The sequence below is a fragment of the Condylura cristata genome, unplaced genomic scaffold (assembly GCF_000260355.1).
Source record: "Condylura cristata isolate star-nosed mole 26May11 unplaced genomic scaffold, ConCri1.0 scaffold00034, whole genome shotgun sequence".
NCBI classification, from domain to species: domain Eukaryota; kingdom Metazoa; phylum Chordata; class Mammalia; order Eulipotyphla; family Talpidae; genus Condylura; species Condylura cristata.
Window position 1 is genome coordinate 8288989 of NW_004567135.1, and position 10571 is coordinate 8299559.

Below are 10571 nucleotides of genomic sequence, written 5' to 3' on the forward strand. Positions count from 1 at the left end.
AAAAAAAAAAATTCTATGGGTAGCCACACACTGTATGATGCAATTTATATAACATTCTGGAAAAGACAAAATTATAAGGAAAAAAGACTGATCAATGACTGCCAGGAACTGGAGGTATGGGGGGGGGGAGGGTGACAGCAAAGGAAACTTTGAGGGATGTCAGGATTGTTTGTGTATTTGTTAAGTCAGAACTGTGTACTAAAAAGTCAGTTTCATAATCTGTAAATTATATCTCAATAAATTTGACGGGGGGAGAAAGTGCCATGGACAAATTCATAATCTCTGAGAAGAAATTCACCTGAGAAAATGAGTGAGCAGACAAACACATCATTTTGTGTTTGTCATTGTCACCAAAGTGCTGTGAGATCGCTTGCTAGTAATAAACACTTTTAAGAAACAATAACACAACATGCTCTTATGAGAAAATTAGGTTGAATATTGGGAGTTGCATCATAAAATTTGGTCAAATTTGGGGGTGATATGATAGTACATTAAAAAATAAATAAACATCATCATCTCCAGGAATTCCTGTCCTTGAAATCAATTCAGAAAATTCTTTAAGATTCCGGCAGTATGTAGAGAATCTTGTACTGTGTTAGGTTTTTTTTTTTTTAGATTTATTTATTTGTGCATACAAAACTGGGGTACAGGCCAGAGGTGCAGGGGCGGTGAGAGGATTCACCAGAGACAGAGTGGGGAACAGAACAGGCAGATTGACGAAGCACATTGCTGAGGGGAGCAGCGGGCAGGTCAGAAGAGGTCTGTCACGCCATGTGGTCACCTCCTGGATGGGGATTGAACTCATGCTACAGTATCTGCTATAGCTTCATAACGCTGTGCTTTAAACCCGCTGTGCCACCAGGGAGGGCCCTGTCCCATGTTAGTTTCAATAGAAAAATAAAAGCAATCGACGAAAAGCAAAAGTCCAACCTGTCAGTAGGAACAGTTCAAACTTATGTGACAGCTTCATAGTGCTGCGCCTTAACCCCTTGCACCACCAGGGAAGCCCTGAAGGAAAGAATCTTTAACTCAAACCTTCAAGACTGGAAGAAATGAATGTAGAAGAGAAGAACAGAAATCATCGTATTCCATTATAGAGTAGTTTCTTGGCTCCAGAAGCCAGAAAATTGTGAGAGTCAATAACTTCAAGTTTTGTGGATTTTCTTTTACTCCTGTTATATGCTGACTTTGAACAATTCTGTGCATCTGGCTAGTAGTTTGTGGACATCTGTTGAACGGGTATTTTATTTGTGCTTTGCAACACCACAATCCTAGGAAAACATGAATTTAAATCTAAATAAGTATCAGAAAGCTTAATACTTTTTCACTAACTGTGCATTGTAGAGGGTGTTAAGTTTTCCACCTCAGGGAATACATCTTAGGGGATTTTTTTTTCTCCATTTTCTCCTGGTGGCACAAAGGGTTAAGCACAGCACTATGAAGCTAGCTGCAGCTTCAGCAGGAGTTTGATCCCCGGCCAGGGAGCTGACCCACATGGTGCGGCAGACCTCTCCTGACCTGCCCTCTGCTCCCCTCAGCAATATACTTCGTCAGTCTGCCTGTTCTGCTCCCTACTGTCCCTGGTGAATCTTCTCATCGCCCCTGCCCCTCTGGCCTGTCCCCCAATTCTGTATGCATAAATAAATAAATCTCTTTTTAAAATGAAAAAATAAATAAAAGAATTATAAGAATACTTTAAGTAGGTCAGAGGTCTGAAGGGAATGACAAAATGTATAATGGATAGAGCCCTGGGGAAACTTTCTTAGAAATTTGTCCAGTGTGGTTGTGTAAATGATGAACTTGTCTTATTTGAAGTGGAAGAGAGAACGGGGAGAAGGGCGAACAAAACCAACCATTTGGGACACTTGTTCTTTTTCTTCTGGTGCCTCCAGATCTAATGGTCTAGTGTACACCTCCCCCTGGCCTGGGTCTGCTGTGGAATCCAGAGAGCAACACTCAATTGCTCTGAGCCTCGTTTTCATTATCCTTAAAATAAATGAAAATACTTGCTCGCTTTCTTCTCCAAAGCCAGGTTGGGTGAAAGGTCTAGATTTGATGTGGGTTTATGTGCTTCCATGCTCTTTTCCTGAGTGTCTTCAGGCCACAGGTGGAGAATAGAGATATGAGGGAAAGTGCCGTAAACAACAAAATTATGAGAGAGAGAAAGTGAGAGAGAGGCTGATGTGTCTGGGCCAATTCAGAAGCAGTGACCTTTGTTTTTTTGTTTGTTTTTTTAAAAGATTTATTTGTGCATACACAACTGGGGTACAGGCCAGAGGCTCAGGGGCGGCGAGAGGCTTCACCAGAGACAGAGTGGGGAGCAGAACAGGCAGATCGACAAAGTACACTGCTGAGGGGAGCAGCGGGTGGGTCAGGAGAGGTCTGGCATTTACATGACCAGGAATTTTGTGCAGTAAATGGGGAAATCAGGGTTTAAACTAATTTTGCTCTCATGACAAAACCCACACTCTTATCATACTCCCATGTCAGACAGCATGGGGTTCAAATTCCGTGATACTCATTAGTTATATCACCTTAGGGAAATTTCTAACTTCTCCAAAGCTCAACTTCCTTGTAGTAAAATAGGAATAATAATAAGGCCTCATGAGGTCCCTAATAGGGTCAGAGTTCATACTTGCTGGGCTTTCTTGGTTATGAGCAAGGGCTGACTTGGAGAAAGGGCAGAAATAATTATTAGAAGAATAGGAATTCGCTCGTAGAACTAAATGCAAAGTATGTTGCCGGACCCTGGGAAGAATAAAAACCAGGACTGCTAGTGGGAGCTAGGGAGTAAAGATGCTTGGTTTCCTTCTTTAGGATATTGATGATTGAATGAATCTGCTCTGGTTGCTTTCAGTTCTTACGTGTCTCTGCTTAACACTTTAACATTCTGGGGAAAGAAGGCAGCTGGGTCTTGACTGGCCTTGTCATGCTGTGCCTTCAATGGAGAGCAAAACGCCTTTGCTGGCGTACCACCAGACAGCTTGCAGCGGTTGAAAAGATACCCCCATAAAAGAAAATGTAGGCGACCTCACCCTGCAAGAGGGCGAGCGGGGTGGGCAGCAGCTGCGGATGGCCGCCAGGGAGCTGTGGCCTCAAGCCCCCAGTGCAGGGCCAGGCACAGAGGCATAGCGTCATGCGCTCAGGCTGCTCCTGGTGTGCTCACCGCACATCGCAAGGAAGCAGCCGCAGCCCCGTGAGTAACTCCAGGTCTGGAAATCCTGACTGGCCACTCTTCTCTGTGCGTATTATCATGCAGGTCAAGGGTGATATTTGGATGCACCCTGGAGTAAGTGACGAGGTATTCCCGCAGGACTCGGCTCACTGGGAGGCTCTGGCCACCGCTGCTTTTACCAGCAGTCCTGAGAGCTGAGGACATTGATATGGGGGTGCCGAAGAGAGACACCACAGCAGGGAAGCTCGAGTTTATACTAGGTTCTCGCATCACCTGCTGTTGCCTAATCTCAGCCTCACCTGCACCTTACCATGCCCTCCAAGCTGGCAGGTGGGAGTGTCGGGCCAGCCGTAATGGCTGTCAGCCGCCTTCTGTCCTCCCTCCTAGGGCTTTCGATGTCAGGAATTGAAGATTCGAGAAATAAAAGAAATTTCTTTCCTAGATAAGGTTAGGGGATCTGACCCAAGGGGCTTAGATTATCTTAGAGGTTTCAGCTCTGCCTGCTTCTCAATGACAGTATCGTTAAAGCCAAGGTTCCTTCAGCTATCTGCTCTGCTGGGCACAAGGAGGTGGGATTTCACAATACAAGGGCATGGGGTGTGGATTTCCAGAGAATCCACAAGACCATGAGGTCTGGAAGGGACTCAGATTCTGTTCTCATTCCATTCTCTTTCCTTTTTTTGGAGGGAGACAGTTGCTGTTATTTGAAACATGCAATTTTTTTTTTTATCATTTCGAAGTTTTTCCAAAGTCCATTCCTTCCCCAAATAAAAAAGCACAAATTACCAAGAAGAGAATAATTCCAAAAAGCCCTAAGCCCCACCCATTCCTTTGTTTACCTAGATTTTTGACATGCTGGTATTTACCCTTTCAATTCTCTTTCTTTCTATGTTTCCAACCACCTCCCTACTGGAGCCGTGACATGTTTCTGAAAAGCCCTGGAAAAACAGGGTAGAAACACCCTTGTTCTCTGCATGTGGGAAGTAGGACAAGAAAAAAAAGGAGGCTCATTTTTTATCTCTCCCCTTTGAGAGACCTGTTCTGCTCCCCACTCTGTCTCTGGTGAATCCTCTTACCCTTCCCCCACACTTCTGGCCTGTACCCCAGTTCTTGTATGCATAAATAAGCAAATCTTTAAAAAATACATATTTTCCAACTTTGTTAGGTAAAAATACACTCTAATAATTAAAACAGTGAGATAATGCTTCTCATTGTCAAACCAGAGAAATGCTCAAGATTGGTGGGTCGGAGTAATGACTCCATTGTAAGTTGCTGGAGGGACTATAATGGCTATAAACCTGAAAGACAATTTGGCAATATATAGGATATAATTTTCAAATATGTATACCCTTTGACCAAACAATTTTATTACTAGAAATGTTAGGAAAAAAACCATGCAAATACACAAACCATTATAGACATGGGTAGTCCTTAAGGTTACATATAACAATGAAAAATTGGAAAAAATTTTCATGAAAAAAATGGAGTCAATCTTGGTTAAATAACTTAAGTTTTTGAAGCTACTTTAAAATCATTTTGTTGGATAAAATACAGAGGCGGGGAAAACCACCTATCAGTTGTTAAGGAGAAAAGTGTGTGTGTGTGGGGGGTGGATAAGCAAGTTTAATCACTGTTGAAAAGAAGATACATACACAGTTCACAAAAATAAAGGGAAAAATACATCAAAATGATAACAGTGTGATGGCGGTAAAGATAAGGTTTGTTTTTTTTTTTGTATTTTTTACTGTGAAATTTTTAAAAGATGTTTTTATGTATGTATACAGAACTGGGGTACAGACCAGAAGTGCAGGGGTAGTGAGAGGACTCACCAGAGACAGAGTGGGGAGCAAAACAGGCAGAACAGTGATGAAGTACACTGCGGAGGGGAGCAGCGGGAAAGACAGGAGAGGCAGTCTGCTGTGCCATGTGGGTCACCTCTGGGGCCAGGGATTGAACTTGTGCCAAGGCGGCCATAGCCAGCTTCTCAGTGTTGTGCTTTAACTCGTTGTGCCACCAAGGAGGGCCTTTTACTATTAAAAATTTTAACAATGTGAACATGTATATGTTTTGAGATGAGAACTATGAGAACTATTTTTTTTCCCCCTTAAAAATTAGACTGATATGATGTAATTCTTCCAATGGCCAAATCATGGACTGATATTATTCTCCCTTCTGTTAGGTATGTGTCTAGTTCTTTCCCTTCTAACTTTCCACCTTTCTTCCCAATGCACACGTCCACTCCCCACTGCTTCCCTCTCCCAGAACTTAACCCTGTGCTGCTTCTTCTATGCAAGGGCTCAGGACAAACCACCATGAGCTTATCTGCTGAGCCGAGGGTGGACTCATACCACACACAGTCTGAGGTCAGGCTGACCACTCCTCACCAAGTGGCTCTGATAATTATCATCCTTGTCCATTCAGATTTCAAATGTGATCCATCAGGATAATCCTACACAACCTGACAGTGCTTTGCGCACCCAATAAGTGTTTGAATGCATAAAGTGCTCAGGTGAGGAGAGACGTTTTAGAGCTCTCTGGGGATAAGAAGAGACAGGTAAGTGAGGGAATGAAAATTAACTGGGTTGCCTAGGGATGGATGAGGCCAACAGCAACCCAGAAGTACTGACTTCAGAACTCAGTTCTTCATCAATATTAAGACTTTCATTGGCTCCTATACCATTTTACTAGTGTGCCTAGTCTAGTGAAGAAGATTCCAGCAGTTTAAAAAGAAGGAGATTGTTAGCTTACCCTATATTATCAGGGCTGTGTTAAAAACAATCGTCAGTGCAACGAGAGTTTACTAGTTGCACATGAGAAACTTCCTGGAACGAGTGTAGTAGTGCTGGATGTAAATGTTCCTTACTCATGGACCTGGGGGTCATTATGTTTCCAGGCAGTGGGGGAAGTTTTTGTTTTCTTTGTTGTTGAATTTGCCAGCAGCGTCAAACACATGCTATCCCTGAGACTATAAAACTACACATGATAAAAAGAAAAACAGTGCTTTTCTCACTCTTCCTAGAAATCTTCCTTGACTTGTTTTCTGCCCATTGTATGTCTTGGAATCCTACTCCTTGGACCCATGGGACGGTTTTGCTATTTTGAATTTGTTCCTTTGTGCTCAATTACTCTTAGCCTGTTGCATGCAGAAGAGTTACTTGACTCAGGAGCAGGGATTTCAATGGAAAACGGGCTCCATCCGCTGCTCAGTTGGTCAGCCGCTCCGAACACTGGTTAAACCAACTGTTCTAACCCTCCTTTTGAGGCTGAAATGATTTGGGGTAAAAATTAAATGTAACACATGACATAAGTGTGTGGTATTCTTTTTTTTTGTATGGACGATACTAGGTACTTAGAAACAGAAGATAGTTTGATTGTGGGGTTTTAAAATCAGGGCACTATAGTTAGAACTTACTGTGTGGTTAGGCAAATCAGCCTCTCTAAACCCTGTTTTCTTTCCATAAAATAGGAATAACAGCACTTCAAAGAGCTGATATGAGGGTGAAATGAAATAGTATGTGTGACTTTCCCAATAGTACCTACCACATGCTAAGTGTTTAATTGTCACTGGTGTTATAAATCAATGAGAAAGGAACATATGTCAATAAAATTGCAAATGGGGCAGAATGCATGGGAAATCAGGGTTATGGAGTTGCAGTGCAGCAGCTTGTGGCAGTCAATCTGGGAAGGCTTCCTGGGAGACCTGGAACTTTCTAGAACCCTTTCAACAAGAGTTGAATGATGCATTATCTGACCAGGAACTGGAGGTGTTGGGAAAGGTAGATCAAGAACATGATACAACTTGGAAAAGGGCTGGGTGAGGGCTGAGTAATCAGATGGTGGGAGGTTGAAAACTTCTGGAAAAAGAAGGTGGAGTTTGTCTGAAGCTTGGTAGCCAAACATAGACCTGGTTGATTGCATAAAGCTCCAGAAGAGAGCAGACTAAGCCCTCAAGGGATGCTTTGAAAGTCTTGCAGTTGGCGAGTAATATAGCTGAAAGCATAACTGGCCATGTACAGTTGCATGGTCTACCTCAGATTTCAGAGAGAGACCAGTGCTTTAGCAACTTAATGAGGACTGACCACTGGGATTTATTGCTGAAAGCAGGCATTCTGGAAAGTTCAACAGGGGAATGAATTATTAATTGAAGCTTTTCCTGACTATGTGGAGAAAGAAAGAGGTGATAAGGAGAAATGTCATAGTAATCAGGAGTTACTTGGAAGCCTAGTAATAAGGAGATATTTGGGAGCGTTAAGTCACTACCCACATGAGAGTGTTCTGTCTCAAGAGAGGAGGGAGCTGGAAATAAAATTGTATCTCTCTTTACAAAAGGTGGAGTTGGTGCTGCCTGTAGAAAGCATTTGATGACACACACGTCCACCTATTTTGAACAGTTGTTTTAAGATGGTGAAGCTTCCAAAAAGAAGGCTTTATGCAAATATCGCCAATCCCACACAAAGAATCACAGGATCACAAAATACAAGGAGGACCATCACAGATCAATTTAGCCAATAGGTTACTGGATTACATGAGGAAACTGAGTCCCAAAAATGGAGTTACCTAGCTCAAGTCAGAGACATACCCGGTTCAGCTCCCTTTTTTTTTTTTTGAGCTCTCTGCTCCAAACATATGAGGCTCCCCTAACTCTTTCTTTCCTGTCTACATAGAATCGGGAAGAAAATCCTACTTTTATTTTGCGGCTGCTCCCGAGCGCAACAGTCACGTCCCCTTTAAACGTATCCTCTCTTTTCCCATCTGGCAGGCGCTGATATGCTCGCCGTGTTTTTTCATTGGCCATTTCGTGTAACTCCCCGCCCCTTCTAAGATCTCCAACCAATCAGCTCGTCCCTGTCTCGCTCTGCGGAATGTACCATGTGGACCGTGCGGGGGGTACGGGCGAGAAGGGAGACTCCACAGCTCATTTCTTTGCTTTTGCTTGTAACCTGGAGGGCCCGACACAGCGTGAGCCCGCCGGTGGCTGCGGCGTCCCGAGGGGCCGGAACCACGCGCCGGTGCACCATGGTGCTTAGACCTGTGGCCCCCGAAGCCGGGACCCCGTGGTCTGGCCTCGAGGGCCGCAGCCCCCGCCCTCCCATGTGCCCGCCCATCCACCGGCGGCGGCGCTGCTGCCTCAGCTGCGGCGCCTGCTGTTACCCGCGCCGGACGCTGCGGCCGGTACGCTGGACTCCGGGGCTGCGGGGCTGCGGGGCTGCGGGCCCGCGCGGGGCTCGGCCGCCCGGGCCGGCCTGGAGTCGCCGGCGCCGGGGGACACAGCAGCATGCGGCGGAGGTGAGGACCGGGCTCCAGGACCCAGACTGGCCCCAACCGCCCCGGGGGGCCCGGGGGGGGGCGCATCCCACCCGCGCTCCGAACTCGGGGTTCCCGGGGGTCCGGGCTGGCCCCGCGGGCGCTCGGAGTTGAGACCACCGCGACCGACATGTGGTTGAGGACCTCCGGTGTGGGCAGCCTGCAGGGCTCGGGACCCGCCGTGGGCGCCTGGCGCCTCCTCCTGGCCGCCCCTTCCAGCCCTTCCCTTCGCGCGGCTGCGGAGCCGGCGCGGAAACCCCTCCTTGCTCTCCTGGGCTTCCCGGCCGCTGTCCTTGACCTCCAGGACTGGGATGTTCGGTCAAGTGCGGCCGGGCGGGCCCCGATGTTCCAAGCGAGGCTGGCACCAGGGGAAGCCCAGAGGGGCCCCAGTGTCCAGTGAGAGGGACGGTAGCTTAGACTGCTTGGTCTTGGGGAGGCTTTGCGGGGCGCGGAGGCGAAGGTCTGTCCTAACCCGGTCCGGGATTAAGACTTGGTCATGGGGTGCGCTCGGTCGGCAGCGCTCCCGGGCCAGTGGCCTTCCACTCGAGCCCCGGAGCCCGGCGGATCACCGGCCTCCTTCATGCCTTGGGCTGGAGTCAGGCGCGCTGGGGAGTCGCCGTGGGCAGGTGTCCATGAGAGGAGCCCAGGTGCTTCTTCCTTTTATTTTCTTGTGATAGCGGTGGACTGGGCTAGGGGATGGCAGCCACTACGTCACCTATCATGAACCAGCCTCATTCCCTAACTGCCTTACAAGGTGACAGCGCTATTGGAGGTCTGCGTGGTACACAGGAAATTCTTAGTTTGAAAATCACCTCGAGGTTCACTTAGCACAGATGGGAGGCTTGTCTGCAGTTAGCAGAAAGCCAGATGCAGTGATAGCAGTAGCTTTGCAGGTTCTGGCATGGATGGTAAAATAGTCATCAGGGTTGTTGTGGGGAGGAAGGCGTCTTATGTCAGGCCCCTCAGGCAAGGATTCTGCCTCATCCCTAATTAAGGGGCAGGGACTAGCCCAATATCTCCACTGATTTTTCTCCAGAGTTTTAGTGCAGGGAAAGTATTTCCAAGAATACAAACTGCATTTGTGCTCTTTTAATGTTGGTGTTAACACAGTCAATAATTACATGACGTGAAATGGGTTAATGCAGAGGAGCAGAGGGGATTGTTAAGGGCATCTTTTTCCTAAGGCTTTTTGCCTTTTTTCTTTTCAGTGGGGTGTGGATGGAGAGAAAGGCATTGGAACATTGGGACACCTGGTGCTTTTGGTCCTGATCTGCTCTATTGGACAGTTTGCTGTGCACGCAATCATTTGGGATGAGGGCTTATACCCTGGGGTGAAATGAGTTGGATTTTACAGTGAAAAAGACTCGTGTCTCACTGGGATTGTGCTGATGTCAGGAGCTGTGCCCGGCCACACAGGTGCCAGCTCAGTGTTGTGGTTGCTTTCTCCTGTGAGCGCACCGTAAGATTCTTTAAAAGGATGTTGTAAATTCCATTTGGCTTGGGACGCATTAGCCCTACAATGAGGGTTTTCTTTATAAAAACTTTATTAAATTGCTTGAGTTAATTCCAGAATGCTAGGAAAAACCTGACTTGGGGTGCCTCTCGTAGACAATCTTTAGGAACTTGGGCCTGGTTCCTAAGCCAAGATTCCTTTTGCTGTTCACAGCACTAACAGTTGAAATGTCTACAACGTGACTGCCAGATTTTGGACTCCCCCGCCCCCCGTTTCTCATTCAGGGCTGACTGTGTCATGGTGTTTTTAGGGGTGGGAGAAAAAAAAGGGCTTTGGATAATGTATGCAAAGGATAATGAGGATAATGTATGCAAAGTATTTAGTGCAGTTCCTAGCACAAGCAGGTACTTCATAAACATATATATTTTTTCTTTTTGGGTTTGGGATATCTGTGAATGATGAAATTAGACACCGTTTTGACTGCAGGCTCCCTCTTAAGTTAGGAAGATTAGTCCCCTCCCTAACCTGTAGCAATCACACTGCAATTTTTATGGTAGGCTAAAAATAAAACTCAAACCTCTGACCCAGAAGTTAAAATCAAACAAGGGAAAAATCAGACTTTTCCTCCCTGGTCACTTG

The 10571-nt window shown here is 46.2% G+C and overlaps 1 protein-coding gene across 3 annotated transcripts in view; it reads left to right on the top strand.

Moving 5' to 3' along the window:
- The window catches only part of MICAL3 (microtubule associated monooxygenase, calponin and LIM domain containing 3), a 167592-nt gene that overhangs the window by 4334 nt on the left and 152687 nt on the right, over positions 1 to 10571 (top strand). For 2 of the 3 annotated variants that reach the window (XM_012732410.1, XM_012732407.1), the window contains exon 1: positions 8381 to 8461. The exons of the other annotated variant lie outside the window; for it this stretch is intronic. The gene's annotated coding sequence lies outside the window, so the exon portion shown is untranslated. Of the gene's footprint in view, positions 1 to 8380; positions 8462 to 10571 lie in introns of those variants that run through there. 3 annotated transcript variants of the gene reach the window in all.